Below are 17,807 nucleotides of genomic sequence, written 5' to 3' on the forward strand. Positions count from 1 at the left end.
TCACTGCCTGTCTGGCCTCCTTTTCTCCACTTACAACACAGTAGTCCTCAGCCTTCCTCCAGGTCCATTGCGAAGAAGAAAAGGGGCTTAGCCTTTTAGAGACCCATTTGGATACAGATCACAGATAAAAAGCTATTGGTATTCATTTTGTGGGTTATTAAGAAAAAAAGCACAAGTAATAATAATATTAATTTAGTACAAAATAATCCAATCTCCCTTTGATGAAAGTGAAAGAATGTACTATTTTTCTTTTTTGTTAGACATATTACATAATTAATGTCTATTATAGAAAACTTAGTACAGATAAATTATAAGGAGAAAACCCCTCACAATCTCACATCCCAAATATAATAAGCTATCGACTATTAACTTTTTGGTGCAAATTCTTCCTCTGTTTCATTCCCCCATGTGTATATGTGTGTATGTGTGTAAAACTTTCTAGTTTTTATCTTTTTTTTTTGAAAGGATATCATATACTTTTGTAGCCTGCTTGTTTGCATAGTAATATATTATGAACATTTTTTTAGGTCAATAACATGTATGTAATTCCATCTTTGAGTGGCTGAATTATATTTCATTGTTTTGGTGTATCATCACATTTTGAAATTATTTTTACTGTTAGAACTTAACAAAAGATCAATCATCATGAATAATGATGCAAAGGACATCTTTTGTTTGCTTGTCTGGTTGTTTTCTTGGGAAGCTTTCCTGGAAGTAAAGTTACAGGGCCAAAGTGTATGTGCATTTTATGGTTCCTGATACTCAGGGCAACACTCCTTCCAGAAGGCTGTCCATGTGCTACTCCCACCAGAATGTCAGAAAAAGCCAGTTTCCCCATGCCTTTGCCAATAATAGGCATTTTCATTCTTTTTAAATTTTGCCAATTTGAGATGTGAAAAAATGGTATTTTGTATTCATTTGCATTTCTTGCTTAGTAGTGAGCTTAGACATTTTTTTTTCATGTGTTTCTTAGCCATCTGTATTTTATCTATTTCCTTTGTTTTTTTTTTTTTTTTTTTTTTTTTTTACCACTGGGATATTTTTATTTTATCTAAACTTTCCTGATAAAATATACTCAGCAATACTTTCCCCAACTAATTTTAGGATATCGAGTTCAGGTTCTCTTAAAATGTAATTTCCTCAATGCAATATCTCCTCACTGAAGAAAGACAGGCAATCATTTTAAGAAGCAAAACATACTGACACTGAAATTTCCATAAAGCATATTTGATGTTTTTTAACTAGTGTTTTATCCCTCAATTTTTAAAACATGGAATTGTCCTGTGTGTGTGTGTGTGTGTATGGATTGGATTGGATTCTAAAATAAATAGGCTATCTGATTTTTATACTCATTTTGAGTCCAAGAATCTTCTATAATAATGTGTCTATCTGTTCATGTGGGTGGGTGGGTGGGAATTGGGTATAAACTACAGTGTCCTGAACGGGTCTGTTTACATCAACACCTGGAGGGTTTCTGCAACCCAAGCATTTATGATAACAGCACAGGCGAGTTGTTGAAATTGACAGAACCTATATTTTGGTACTAAAATAAGAACTAAATACATAATTCACTATACAGACAATTTAAGGAAAATTACACATAACACATTATAAATGACACACAGTAGCTTCTGGCATAAATTGCTAAGTCTCCACTGAGAAAGGCAAAATCCTCTGCCTTGCCTGGTTCTTCTGTCTCCTTGGATCTCTTTAGTTTCTATCTTTCCTCTTGTCCCCTGGGTCCTTTCTCCTGGGCCCTGTACATGACCGTCTCCACCATGGACTTTGGTCCTCTTCGTTCATTCATTCACTCTTGAAATGCAGCAGTTTGGAGACTACTTGGAGGACACCTGTCCTGGTAGTTGGTAGCCAGGGCTTCCTGGTCCTGAAGTGTCCTCCCTCTCTGAGCACACTGTCTGCAACCCTGGGCCTTGACCACGCGGCTTCCCGTTCCACCCATGCCGTGGCAATAGAAATAATTAGGTTTAGTGAAAGACTATCTTCCAGGCTAGAGCCTGGGTGAAAGTTATTTCTCCATTCTCATTATGTAAAGACCTGAACACAGTGTGTCATTTCAGTGGGACACCCACAAAGAGTCTCTCTGATTAGTTAAGCTTATATCTCTTGAAATTATAAGGCTTATTCATACCACCAGGGGTATCCTAGATCTTGTTTACTTAAAACCAGCCAGAAGGCTCTTTAAAGCCTCTAATGAGCTATATATGTAGCTAATAATTTGAAAATATGTATCAGTCCTCTGCCTCTATAGGGGATCTCCTGTTTCCTTTTTGGTAATCCATCAGTTCATACATCTGTGGCTGGGGTAAGTGATAGACTGACTTCACCCAAATATGGACAATCACACATTGAAAATTATTACCTCAAGCCATTACTAATACAAGGCAGGTCGTATCTAATTGACTTCTATTGAAAATATTTGTGGATATTAGATTACAGCACAGAACAAGAAGCTTCTCGTTGCATTGTGAGGAGTCACTAGTCTTAATACATTATGTGCTTTCTCTAACCCACAGAAAACTCACTACATGTCTCCTTATGGGAGCTGGTTTCCCACCATAGTCCTGACTCCTCTCTCTTCCCCTAGGAGAGCTTTCTCTTCTCTCTTCTCTCAATCCCAGGGTCCTTATTTCCAATTAAATGTCCAAGATTCCCATTTTACTATTAAGCAGAACAAGCAATTTATCTTTGCTTTGCCTTAACCCTTTTCTCTCAGGCTGTGCCAAAGCCTTGTCTTTCGTATTCAATAGGGCCATTCATAAAAGAGCTACTTGCCATGAGATTAAGCTCTTTGAATGCAGAATTGATTACAGTCACTAGATATATTAAATGTGCCCTCTACCTGCCCCCCGCCCCCCAACACTGAACATTAACCAGCACAGCCCTTGGAGACTGACTTACCCCAGCTTCCATCTTGGCTATCCACATTCCAACACACTCCTTTCACATTCTATCCCTCTACCTTCCACTCCCCTTTGATTCCACTTAGCCAGCCAACTTTGCAGCCCTTCCCGCTTTGCTGGGACATCTGACCCAGCAAACATCTGACCTCTCTGGTTACTCTTGAAGAGCACGCACACAGCCAAGATGTTTCATGCCATTCTCCTCAACACATGTTATCAGCCAACATCTACTTCCTCTGTTTCCACCTCCTCTTGCTCATGAGGTTTCTCGAACTGCTGGATGCAGTCCAAAGGGTACAATAACCGGGTCTTCTCTAGGGTTATTTTTCTCTTTCTTTGACCTGCACCATTTAGTAAGTGATTGCTTTAGTGCGCCACACAGTCAGAGCTGCCTCATGGAAGTGCTTCACCTCATTCTTGAGAAAATCCAATGTGATGTTTGATGATCGAAGGAGGCCTTTGCCATCGCTGCCAAATGTTCTTACCCTGTTCTCTTTCAGAAAAGTCATACATCATGTGGCCTGGCCCAGTGCTATTCGGCCTAATGCTGTAATTGCTCTGTGATTACCCGCACTGGCCCCCCTGTCTGCCTTAGACGGGATCGTTTCTCAGGAGTGTAATTCATTGTCGTCAGAGAGGGCTTGGAGGTGATTCATTTCTACTGTCTCCTGTGGCTCCTAAATAAAACATTTTAAGCAAAGAACAGACAAAAGGGGAGGCCGAGAAAAGTGATGAATGCCTACATCACTCTTAGCTGATATGTTCCCCTCCCAGACCAGGACTAGTACATTAAGAGTAAAGAGATCACTCATATCATGATATTTTTGTAATAAATTGCAGTGTTCACTGTAGTGTGATTGAGCCTTTTTTCAAGAAGGATGCTATTGAAATGGAAAAGTTTGCCCTCATTCCACTTAAGATTATACTGACTTTCGGAAAGTCTTACTGGTCAACCTGACAATAAGTGTTCAGCCAGGATGACACTGCCTCCGTCTAAGATGCCTGGACCTTAGTAACACTTTGATGCATCTTTGCTTCCCCTACACCTGAAACCCAGAGATCACCCCAGAAATTGATGGGTTTACCAAAGATGGGCCTCGGGGCTGTCTAAAATAGTTTTTCCCTTTGCTGGTTACTGTCAGGTATGCTCTCTTTTTATTCTTCAGGAGGAGGAAATGCTCACCCTACAAAGGATTCTTGGCATGGGGTTGGAGGTGGAGAGAGTGTGCTCTGGAAAGGGGAGTAGACAAGACTAGGGATGAGAAGCTGTGATGAGGCCTCCCAGGCTGTGCTACTCGAAGAGTGCTTGTTAAAACAGCAGAATCCCTTCCAGAACCATAATTGACATTCTTGATTGGTCTAGTCAGTGTTTTGTCAGCAGTGATCCTGGGGCCAGAAGCATCTGGATTACCTGGACAAAATATGCTTCTTCTTAAACTATAGTTCTGGAAATGCAAATTCTGATTCTACCCCTAATGAGCCACAGTAGGGGTTCAGTAGTTCAGCCCTACTGAACCATAAGCTTTAGCAGCCAGACCTTCCAGGAGATTCTAGGGCAAACCTAAGTGTGAGAAACATTGGTTTTACACCCTTGTCTTTGCTGAGAATTCGTTCAGAAACCCAGGCCTAACCCAATCAATGGTCATATGATTACTACAGGAATGTGTGTATGGGACACCCACACAGGCCAAAAAGATGCCAGTGGAAGGTTATTCAAGGTTTTGGAGAAAATTTTTGTCACATTTAGACAGAGTTGTAGCAATAAATGGTTTCTCTCCCTGTAGAAGATGCGAGGAACTTGCAGAGGCAAATATGGCCCCAGCGACCTTGTTTCTAGCCTGAAGGGGAGTTGGCACAGGCGTGAGGATGGAGGAGAGGGGTTAACAGGCAAATGAACTGGGCACCAGCCTTCCTCTAGATTATCACTATGTAAATCATTTTTTCACTTCAGCCAGCTTCCGTTGACTGTTATTTACAGTTTAAAGCATCTGACAGAGTTTGGTGCAGTGAAGCAGCGCATCGGCCTCATTTTGCTAACAGCCTCCACACTCCTCAAACACAGGAGAGACATTCAGACTATTTCATAGCTGCTGCACTCCAGGCGCTGACCCATCACAGGGACAGACAGCAGGGACGTTTGTTCTACTCAGCAGGACTTCCCCAGATCAAACCTTCTTTCTGATTACTCCTGTAACAAAGATGGGACCTCTTCTATAATATTCCATCAGAGGAGACCTTGAGTTTCCCCTTCTTTAGTGCACCATTCCCTTCTGAATTCCTCTGGGCTGATAGGCAGCCACAGGAACACCTCCTACTGAGAATTTCCTTATGCTTTCATTTCAGTACTCTTTTTACTTCCCATTTCTCCTATGAAAATGGAGTAGCTAGTACTCATATCTTAACAAATCATGAGATACTTCCTTCTGCTTTCTTCCTCCCTTTCTTTCTTCAAGATTCAAATTTTTGAGAATTTTTGTAAAATCAAAATTAATAAAACAAAATGGATTTTAAAAGATGTGTTAAGATTAAATCAGGACTAACATAACCAAAGAGGCACAGAATCTATACTCAGAAAACTATAAAGTACTCATGAAAGAAATTGAGGAAGACACAAAGAAATGGAAAAATGGTCCATGCTCCTGGATTGGAAGAATAAATATTGTGAAAATGTCTATGCTACCTAAAGCAATCTACACATTTAATGCAATTCCTATCAAAGTACCATCCATCTTTTTCAGAGAAATGGAACAAATAATTCTAAAATTTATATGGAACCAGAAAAGACCTCGAATAGCCAAAGGGATATTGAAAAAGAAAGCCAACGTTGGTGGCATCACAATTCCGGACTTCAAGCTCTATTACAAAGCTGTCATCATCAAGACAGCATGGTACTGGCACAAAAACAGACACATAGATCAATGGAACAGAATAGAGAGCCCAGAAATAGACCCTCAACTCTACAGTCAACTCATCTTCGACAAAGCAGGAAAGAATGTCCAATGGGTAAAAGACAGCCTCTTCAATAAATGGTGCTGGGAAAACTGGACAGCCACATGCAGAAAAATGAAATTGGACCATTTCCTTACACCACACACAAAAATAGACTCAAAATGGATGAAGGACCTCAATGTGCGAAAGGAATCCATCAAAATCCTTGAGGAGAACACAGGGAGCAACCTCTTCGACCTCAGCTGCAGCAACATCTTCCTAGGAACAACGCCAAAGGCAAGGGAAGCAAGGGCAAAAATGAACTATTGGGATTTTATCAAGATCAAAAGCTTTTGCACAGCAAAGGAAACAGTTAACAAAATCAAAAGACAACTGACAGAATGGGAGAAGATATTTGCAAACGACATATCAGATAAAGGACTAGTGTCCAGAATCTATAAAGAACTTAGCAAACTCAACACCCAAAGAACAAATAATCCAATCAAGAAATGGGCAGAGGACATGAACAGACATTTCTGCAAAGAAGACATCCAGATGGCCAACAGACACATGAAAAAGTGCTCCATATCACTCGGCATCAGGGAAATACAAATCAAAACCACAATGAGATATCACCTCACACCAGTCAGAATGGCTAAAATCAACAAGTCAGGAAATGACAGATGCTGGCGAGGATGCGGAGAAAGGGGAACCCTCCTACACTGTTGGTGGGAATGCAAGCTGGTGCAGCCACTCTGGAAAACAGCATGGAGGTTCCTCAAAATGTTGAAAATAGAACTTCCCTATGACCCAGCAATTGCACTATTGGGTATTTACCCTGAAGATACAAACGTAGTGATCCAAAGGGGCACGTGCACCCGAATGTTTATAGCAGCAATGTCCACAATAGCCAAACTATGGAAAGAACCTAGATGTCCATCAACAGATGAATGGATCACGAAGATGTGGTATATATACACAATGGAATACTGTGCAGCCATCAAAAGAAATGAAATGTTGCCATTTGCGACAACATGGATGGAACTAGAGCATATCATGCTTAGCGAAATAAGTCAAGCAGAGAAAGACAACTATCATATGATCTCCCTGATATGACGAAGTGGTGATGCAACATGGGGGCTTAAGTGGGTAGGAGAAGAATAAATGAAACAAGATGGGAATGGGAGGGAGACAAACCATAAGTGACTCTTAATCTCACAAAACAAACTGAGGGTTGCTGGAGGGAGGGGGTTTGGGAGAAGGGGGTGAGATTATGGACATTGGGGAGGGTATGTGCTTTGGTGAGTGCTGTGAAGTGTGTAAACCTGGTGATTCACAGACCTGTACCCCTGGGGATAAAAATATATGTTTATAAAAAATAAAAAATTAAAAAAAAAAAAAAAACCTCAGCCTACAAATAAGAAAAAAAAAAACAATTAAAACTGCAGTCTGTCAGAATTCTAAAAAAAAAAAAAGATTAAATCAGGACTTTAAAAGTGTCCATGAGAACAGTGTATATACATTTAAGGTATTAACTTTTTTCAGGATTATTTGAGTGCTGAATTGATTTTATTCTGATTCTCTGAAAATTGGTCATGCCATATAGTGTGTCTATACAGTATTTACTAATGAGGATATTTGATTCACCAGAAAATAATTGCCTAACTCCCAAACCAAATAGTATGGGATTTTAATATATTCTAGAAAGAGGTAGAGAGTGCTTAAATTAATTTATTAAAATCAGAATCCAGGGCCTTTAACAGAATGATCATGGGTACTATGGTGCATGAAATGAGACCACATGTTTTAATACAGTTTTTGCATTCATAGCTATTGGTAATAGCTAGAGCGTGATAACCTGAAATTGCAATCTGTTCGCTGACTCCTGTTTCTCCCGTCCATCAAAGGTGATCAGTTTCACTTGAGTATAAGCTATGAGAAATGATGACACCAATGACTAACAGCCAGATCTGTCTTCTGGAAGCAAATAATATGAGTATATCATATCTTACTATTTTCAAAAAGAAATGTTATGGTGGGATTCCACTTTAACTCAGATTTGGATGTAACCCTGATGACACAAATAGCCTTGCAGACCTTGTGCGGTTGGGCAGAGCTGAGTGAATTATGGTAATAACATTTTCACTGCTGACTACTTTGCTTTATCTCTCAGTGATCAGTCACATATTCTGGTCCCACTGTCATGACAGTCTTATCAGACAGGTAGCTAAGAGGATCTCCTTTGAGTTTTGATATAAAGTTAAAAAATAATAACCTGGTTTTTAAAAGAATCTGTATAAAATTGGTCTCCAGTATTCCAGATGAATGAAACATGTCATATCAAGATGTTTCCTTGAGACCTAATAGCCTGTATCCAATCATCATACTGTGTCACTAATAGATGATTTTGAATCTAGGTTTCATAGTAAGTTGCAGCCAGTATCCAGTCTCTTAGAATGATGAATAAGAAACTGTAACTTAATCCAGCTCTTATGAAGAACATGACCTAGAGATTGGAATTTATGGTAGAGTTTTCTAGAACCACTTCTTTCTTTTTTTTTAATATATATTTTTTAAAATTTATTTATTTTCAGCATACCAGTATCATTATTTTTTTCACCACACCCAATGCTCCATGTAATCCATGCCCTCTATAATACCCACCACCTGGTACCCCAACCTCCCACCTCCCCGCCCCTTCAAACCACTTCTTTCTAGAGCTTTCAGGCAATTAAGAATGGGGCTTTTGGCACCTGTTGTTTCTTGTGCAGCTGGAATTATAGAATCTGGAGTAGGAGGTTGATCCCTTTAATCTTAGGTTCTTGGGGGATGTCTTTTTATTTCTTTAATCATAAATTCCCTCTATCACTTTGATCTTCTCCTTCTAGGTTTCTTCTAGCACATGTATTGGCTTGGTTCTCAGATCTATACTCTCTATATTCAATATCCATCTTTTGCCCCTCAAACTCTGCAAGAGTGAGCCAGACTTTAACTGGATTGACAGGTTCTACTATTCAGAATATTTCTCTCCATTAGAAATATTTTGAGAAATTGTATGTATGGTCTGAATGTACTATTGCCTGGTCTTGGGTTAGCCCTTTTAGATTGATGCAGGTTCCCTCAAAATGTGATACATTTCTCATGTTTTTTATTTCATGTGTGGGTTAGTTCAGCTTCTCTGCTCAATACACTCCAAGACAGGAGTGTATATTTTTTTAAAAAATTAGGGGAAATGCCTGTGAAGGATAAAGGGGAGGAAATAGGAGAAGGTGGGAAATGGCTCCAGCCACGAAGTCTGACACCGTGCAGGAGGAGGAGGAGGAGAGGTAGGTTCTCAGAAATAGTAGAGGGTCCTTATCAAAGAATAGAAATCCAGGCAAAGACCATAGGAAAACTTTAGATAGATTTTGCGTGTAGATATTCTCTACTTAAATAACCTTGTCTCTTGGGGTTAGGAAAAGAACACGATTCAGAGGCACAGCTCAGCAAGATTCTTGCCACCTCCAAGAATTTGTCTTCAAGTCAAAGTTACTTTGACAATGGCAATGCCCCTATTGTACCTGGCGTGACCACGGAGGGGCTGTCATGCTTTATTAAGCATGCTCTCTGCCCTAAGGAAAAGCTGGGAGTGAGTGCTACAGTTAGGTACTTCCCATACTAGCCTTGAGATACTTCCCCAGAGACACTATTATCTTTTGCTTCTCATCAGCTGGGTGGTAGGTTGTCTTCACCTCTGGCTCCTGCCACTTTGAGGCTGGTCATATTTGGGTGTGTCCTGTGGGAATTACTATTCTACTTCCTTTCCACACATACCATCCTTTGTGAAAGGTACATCTTGGGCTTACCAATTCTTTCCTCAAGCCCATCTTTTCTCCATTCAGTCCTACCAGACATCCCTGGTATTCAGATGACATAATTCTCAGTTTTAGTTCTGATATGGAATCCCCCCCCCTTTTTTTAAGTTGTAGCAAGGATTGATACAGAGTAAAAATGGTTTTGGATTTAGCTGGGGGTGATCTCCTCTCTCACACCTCTTTGCCCTGATGATGTATATAGGAGGTCAAACAGAAGAATGGCTAAAAAATAAAGTTTGAATTCTTTGTCTATGCTGTGTCCAAGGTGATCGGTGGGGGCACAGGAGAAACGGTAACAGAAGTCAAGTGGCATGGAGTGAGCACTTGCTCCCGAAAGAGCATCCACTCTGCCTGAGGGAGGGTGAGTTGAGCCAGTGACAGCACAAGGCTCCCCAAAGGAGGCTGAGAGCTGGGGAATAGGAAGTGAGCCAATGGCACTCTAATGGTGCCTGCTCAGTCACTCTGGGAAGATGCAGTGTTGGGGGGTGGGCAGGGCCCTTGCAGGGGGCAGGGCCCTGGACCAGAGCTGGAAGAGCTAGCTCAGGAGATTCCGCCACACTTTAGAGTGGGTACCAAACAATACTGGAATAACGTTCCCTCTCTCTGTTCTCAAAAGACTGATGAACCTCCATGACCCCATGAGAATTGAGGCAACCAGGTAAAATCAACAAGGATCATTAATAGAGACAGAAGTCCACACTGGACAGCGGAAGCCATTGGCAATGTAGACAGTAAAGGTGTGTGCCAACATATTTCTAGAAACACAGAAGGCACCTCTTAGGGATTCCCAGAAATTCACACAGGATGGGGATAACTTTAAGAGACTGAATTATAACAGGTATTAAACAGAGTCTTGGAGCTATTTGGATTCATGTATAATATAAATATGACCTTATTAAATTTGTTACTATAATTATTTGAAGTGTACAAAAGAATCTTTATAATATTAATATGAATTTGAATCATGATTTAAATTCTGAAGACCCACTACCCATAAAAAAACTCACATTATGGATTACTGTAGCCAAGTCATAATTAGATTGGTAATGATTGTATGATCCAAATAGGTGTTTTTGATTCAATAATAGAATGGAAAAGAGTAGTCTCCATTTTCTACTTCTGGTTTTTATTGGATGGTATTACATTTTTAGGTCAATAAACTTATTTTTAAGAAAAAAAACATAGTGTTAATAATACCATGGAATATATTGCTTCTCCTGACCCAGTCCTCTTCTCCTCTCATTAGGTAACAACTACCTTGAATTTTGTGTCAATACTATCATTTCCTTGCTTTTAGAATGTTGTTTCTATGTATTGCTTGCATTCCTGAGTAATGTAATTTTTAGTTGTCTCTGTATTTGAACTTTATAAAAATAGGATCAAATGGTCTTTTGTGTTTTGGAAGTTATTCTTTTTATTCAATTTTATGTTTCAAAGATTCAGCCATGCTGTTTATTTATCCATTTTCCTAGCCATCATATTTGGATTGCTCTGGTTTTGTTTTTAAAAATAATTCTGCTATGATTATTCTTTCATATGTGTCTTGTTGCACATATGTAAGTATTTATTTAGAGTGGAAATGCTAGAATTTAGGGCATATACATGTACAGTTTTATAAGAAAACGCCAAATTATCCAATTTGTGCTACTAATTTATTCTCCCTGAGAATGATTAGTTTCTTATGCTCCAAATTGTACCAGGTTTGGTATTGTCAGAATTTAATTTTTTCTAATATTGTAGGTATAAAATGGTTTCTTCCTGTGACTTGGTGTGCAATTCCATGATTACTAGTAAACTTGAGCTTATTTTTATATTTATGTTGCTTTTCCCTGATGAATCCATCTATAAGCAAACACAATTCCACAGCGAGACTATGTTCTCTTCAAAAAACAACACAGACTGGTCTCCTACGAGTCATGTATTTTGTCCTTACTAAAAGGAATTTCCCCGTCTCTGAAAAGGAGCATCTGTCTCCTTCTTAAGGATGCTCTGTGACATAGGTTTCCCCTCATGTGAGTCACCTGCTCCCTCTGAGGAGAGCGATGCCAGCCCGAGACAGATTTTTTCTGGTAGCAAATCTCTCCCCTTAGTGGTGCTTGAAGTTGATCTCCCCACACCATGTTGCCAAATCTAAGGTGAGGGAAATGTGAAGCTGGCAGAATTTTCCCCCAGCCACCCCCTCGCCTCCCTTTCCTTTGCCCCTTTCTCTCTTACCACATCCTTCCTCCAGAGTGCTCCTGAGGACCCTTTCTTGCCACACATGTTCTTATGGTTCCACCGGTCAAAAGAATAGATGATTAAAATTTAGAATAAAGTCAGCTCATGGGGGCTTTCTCATTTCTCAAAGAGAAACACAAGGATAGATGTTTCAATAAATAATAATAAAATGATGACATTTCAGACACTGCATCCCTGAGGAAATTTCTTGATTACACCACTCATTGTGCTGCCCCGTATGTCAGTTAGGAAGGCTGGATGCTGACAGAAGGTCCAGATCCTAGAGTCTGAGCTACCCTGGTCTTGCCAGCAGCCACGGGAAACCTCCTACTTCTTGTCCCTTATCTCCAGCCCACCCAACTAAGGAACCTCAGATTCAATTCCAACTAAATGGTAAGGTGAACCTATGTTACATATTATGTGCTTCCATTCATCTTTTCTCACACTCTTTTATGTTCTGGAGAGAAGGTGGCTGAACATCTCGACGGTCAGTTGACTTAGGCGAAGCCACACTGCCGGTAAGGACTACAACAAGAGCTCACCCTGAACTCAGCACTTGCTCTTTCTCCATATCTTATCATATTAGAATATTACATTGATCCCTTATCTTGAAGGGCTTTCTAAAAAAAACCCTCTAGATTCTGAGATATGCTTTGTTTTGACCAGCTTTTCCAAAAGAACATTTCTTGAAGTTTCCCACCTGCAGCAGTTATGGAATCTTAACTTCTAAGCTCATCATTCAAAGCCGGGAAGACTCTAGAACATTCCTGCTACCATTCTGATCTTCATGAGGAGTCACGGGGTCTCAATATCTTGGCTTCTTCTCTTTTCATAGGACCCCTTGAGTCATAAGGAAGCTCTTTTTATACCATATATTCTAGTTGAATGATTCTCAAACATGATTCCACACACTGATTGCAGGAGAATCACCTGTGGAATTGTTCTTAAAAATACAGATTTCCAGGCCCCCTTTTAAAGTTCTAACTCAGTAGGCCTGAGTGTTTTTAAAGCACAGCCATGTCTGGGAGCTCTTGGACTGGCTGAAAAGCCTAATCACTTGTTAGAGACTGGAAGTTTGGCTCTAGCATTACTGTGACTCCCTGGGGCCCAATGTGCTGCTTGTGAGCTGGGAACGAATAATTCCTGCCTTTATACACCCTCTGAGGCAATGTGTGGGAGCAGATTATGTCATGGGTATTAACACACGTGGTGGAAATGCTTTACAAATAGGAGCTTATTTCTGTTCTTCTGTGCGACAGGCATTGCCAGGAGAGCATCTCGAGCATGTATCAATTCAATATTTAATATCTACCCAGTTTTTATCCAAGCAAGTAAAGAGGCTGTGACTCCTTCCTCCTAAGGGGCCGAAAACAGTCTCCTTGAGATCTCCTAGCTGATCTGCTTGTCAATACCTAGTCGTTTGCCCGCTTCCAACTCTCAAACGTCATGACTCACTCTTTTAGCTTTAATCCCAATTTTACGCCAAGGGAAAAGCTTCCTTTGCCTTCAGGGAGATGTCCTCTGAGCTCCTTTGTCTGTAGGTCTTGTCCATAAGCCTCCAGGATCATCATTCCTCTCTCAATGCTTAGGCTACTCTACTTCTTAAACTTGATCATGCATGACAAGAGCCTACAGAGTTTCTCATAAGTACAGCTTCGAAGGTGCTGCCTCCTACAATTCTGGACCCCGAGGGCTGAGGTGATGCATTTAACAGGCGCTCCGGGGAATTCTGTGCAGATGATCCAAGGAGCACACATTAGGCAATACTATGCTACCTCTTCTGGGTTCCCATTGAGTCAGTATGCATTCATTTTGACACCATGGTGGGATTTGTGGCATTTAGACAGGATTGGCCAGAAGATGGCCTTTTTTTTTCTTTTCTTTTGAAAAAAAGTTGAGCTAAGCACTATAGAGCCTTGCTACTCAACTCGTGCTTTCCAGACCAACAGCCTCTTCCTATCTGGAAGATTGTCACCTATGCAGAACCTCAGCCACCCCTCCCCCCAAGACCTTCTGAGCCAGATCTGCATTTTAATAAGACCCCAGGTGAGCTTGTGCTCATAAAGGTGTCTGGAGCACAGCCCTACTGCCAGGACATGGGTTTGGAATGAATCTGACTTGGGTTTTGTTCTGTCAGCCATCTCTTGTCAGTTCTGTGAACTGGCTTAGTGGCTTCACTTCCCTGAGTGTCTTCTTCCTAACGAGAGAGACAGATATAACAGAGACCATAAACATGGTTTGAGTTAATCCCCATTACAATCTTGATGGTATTATTGTCTCAGAGAAATCCTGACAGAAAATAGTGCCTCATAAATACTTGTTTCTTAGCCCTTTCTACCTTTCATTAAGTAATAGTGTTTAAAATTTATATGGGGTATATGGAAATTGGTGATGAAACTAAATTACTGTTTAAAACTGCAGGTGGGCAATTTAGATAGATTTCTACGAGGAAGCGTTTGAGTGACCTGAAGCACTATGAGAGAAGAGCAGGCCCCAGAGACTTTTCGTGTGACTAAAAGATGGGAAAAATGAGAATATGCAAGAAAGGATACAGGGGTGGGCACCAAAAAGGACTGCATTTTCCTGCCCCACCAGGATTAGGCAACGTGGAATTGGAGACTGAGAGAGGAGGCCAGGCAGCCATCCGTGAAAGCTGGCTATGATTTTCTGGCAGGTGGCTGAGAAGTGGCAGTTACACCGTGAGTGAATCATGAGCACATTTTCCACCGAAAGCCAAGTCGCAGCATGGACAGAGTCAGGATAAAGCCTGACGAGGGGGTGAAATTCATAATTTTATGGTAATAGTGTTTGCTTATAATTTAGACATTTCCAGGAGTGTCAGAAAGGGGAATTGGTATACAGTGATAGTCAATAAGGCTAATTACTCAATTCATGAAAAATTGCACTGATAAAGCTGCTTCCATTCTGTTATCTCTCTGACTTATTAGCAGGGCCTGGTAGAGGGAGCGCGTCCATCTCTCACTCCTACTGCCCGCTGTCATTTCTCACTCTGCTGCTCAGAGAGCATGGCCCTCCGTTAGAGGGTCCAGGTGCTCCACCCCAGGTCCCCATTAGGGGACTCCCCCTCCCTGCAGTCTCCTGCCGCTCCTGCTATTCAGATCTAGGCCAGGTGGTCTGTGTTCTTGGCTGAAAAATATGCCTCATTCTTTTAATTAGATCCCTCTAGAAAACATCTAAGGACCTGCATCTTTGGCTGCCATCAGAAACTGATCACAAGCTCTCTGATTATAGAGAATGGTTTTATAAGCCATTCAAAAATGAATCCAACTGAACAGTGGCCATTTCTACGGGGCGGTTCTAGAATTTAAGATGACATTGTTACCAGAGAAAAGACTTGTATTAAACTCTTGGGGGAGGATTAGTTTTGATACTTCACATTGTATCTTTATAATAGGATGGGTTTTTCACTATCTGGAGGGCAGAACATGAATCATCCAAAGCTGCCATCGTGGTCACCAGCACCACCATCATCATCATCGCCTTAACATCGTGACAGTGACTTTTTATTGAGCATCAGGCACTCTGCCAGGAATTTTTACATACAAAATTGAAAGTTTAACCTTAAGCATTTACTTCCTGATAAGCCCTTCAGGGTAAATACTTGTAAAACTGTACTATGGGTATAACTAAATAATTTAATCTGCCCTTAGAGAAGTGAATATAAATCTACTGAATCTTGGAGGATGTCTGCCAAACCTAATGATTTTGGCTCAAGGCTATTATCCTAAGCCATTCTTTTTGACCATGATCAGATAATAATGCAAATTATATATGCAAGCCATTTATATTTTATCATGATAAAAAGAGGAGGGAAAGGAAAGAATGTTTACGTTCTTGACAACAGAAAAGAATATATACTTATTCTTAACCACAACTAAAATTAGGGTATAGTCATTAAGATAGAAGTTAAAAGGAACCAGGGCCAGAGGAAGCTCTGTTTCTCACTGCCAAGAATTATTGTTAATCTGTCACAACTGTTTCCACCAACCCTGAACATCACCCTGTTTGTTAAAGAGCAAGCTCAGTAAAGACATGAGTAACTTGGATCAGTATAGCTTCACCAAGTCAGAGGCTGGGGAAAGATCAGTACAGACCTATAGTAGGTTACTGAATTGTTTTCCGACAGATTGCTTCTCAGTTGATAAGGAAGTGGACAGTGGCCAAGCATATCAGAGTTATGCTTAAAGACTTTTTACTCCTTAAATTAAATATTAGCTTAAGACCCGCCAGACTGCCATTTGCTCATGAAGGGACTGGCGTAAGAGGGAGAAGGGGGGCGTCCAGTAAACTGCTTGGTTTATGGTTTTGAAGGCAGAGAGAAAATGTTCTTTAATGGGTGGAATAATTATACTTGACCTACAGAAAGAAGTCAAACAAGTTAGTGAAGGGAGGGCTCAATGGAACACCAACATTCTGGGGACAGAAAGTCTTCACTAAGCATGTGTTAAAATTTGAACTTCTTGATCACTAATGTTATCTGCAAACCAAATAAGGTTTGTTCCCTATAAGGGACCCAGTCCCCTATAAGGGACTGGGATCCACAAATCTCCTAAGATTATAGATTATGAAGTTGAGAAAATGGATCTCCTAGATATCAGATGGGATCTGGTTTCTAAGATTTTATTTACCAGATTCATGGATAGCTCCCTTAATCTGCCTTTATTCTCAATTTTCAGTAAACCCAGGTCTTCCCAGAAATATATGTGAGTGTTTTGAAATTTAGTATTATTCTGGAGTAACTTTACCAAATCCCTTTCTAAATTCCGTTTCATCTGTCACATCACCAAGCTGGCCTGTTTTTATCTGACATACAATAATTTTTAAACCAATAACTAAAGGAGTGATAATAAAATATTACCAATAGAAATGGAATATTCCTCATTTCAATCCAATTTTTAATCCTCAGTACTAATCCTGGTTCAATTATGCATACACATAAACATGGGAGCAGCTATGCCAAGATTGCAATGAGGGGAAGATTATCACCTATGGTCAATTCAAGATGCTAACCCTTGAAAAAACTAGCACAACTTCAAGCCACATTTCCTCTATCTGTCAAAAGTGTTACCATTCAGCAGAACCAAATTATGAATGACCATCTCTTCTTTCTGCAGGGACTGCACATAGAGGCTTTATAAAGCTGTCCATCAAGGACATCTTCAGTACTGTGAGATATATGGAATATTGATTTGACATCAAAGGTAACTTTTTCTGATGGCAAAGTTGCATCAGAATATTGAAACAAAGCACTTCTACCTTCTTAGAGAACTGAACTAGCATCAGAAGGAAAACACCCAGTTAGCGTGAGCTGAGGAGCTTAACTCACATTTCCTTGATGCTTGCATTTCTTTAAATTTGCGTTTCCTTTAATCTTTAATGTGAGGCTTGGCCAGTCTACCCTAATTCCAAAAGTGTTTCTCTTTATGGTTCAGGATTAAAAAAAAATAAAGAGTTGCCTATGTCATAAAATTTAAGGAAACAAGTTTTTTGGAGCTCAAGTGTTATAGTAACATATAATGTTAAACTCCATTTTGAAAAAGTTAGCACATGAGAACTTTTCTTTGGAATTCCATCTAGATCAGTTTCAAGAGAAACATGATAATCTCTGGAAAATCCATGCTCTCAGAAATCAACCAGACATAAAAGAAGATAATAATTGTGCATGTTGAGACATTGAGTTTGAAGTAAAATTATAGCTGCTTAATGGATAATCTGATTTGCAACTCTCTAATCCAATCTATTCAAACCCAAGTTTGTCTTTCTATTGCTAACTCAGGTCTCATACCACATTTTCAGGGCATTTCTTGAGGTACTGTTTCTGACTGTGCTCTTAGCTTCCAGGATCGTATTGTTTCTCTGACTTCTT

Source organism: Mustela lutreola, chromosome 4 (assembly GCF_030435805.1).
Source record: "Mustela lutreola isolate mMusLut2 chromosome 4, mMusLut2.pri, whole genome shotgun sequence".
Classification (NCBI taxonomy): Eukaryota; Metazoa; Chordata; class Mammalia; order Carnivora; family Mustelidae; genus Mustela; species Mustela lutreola.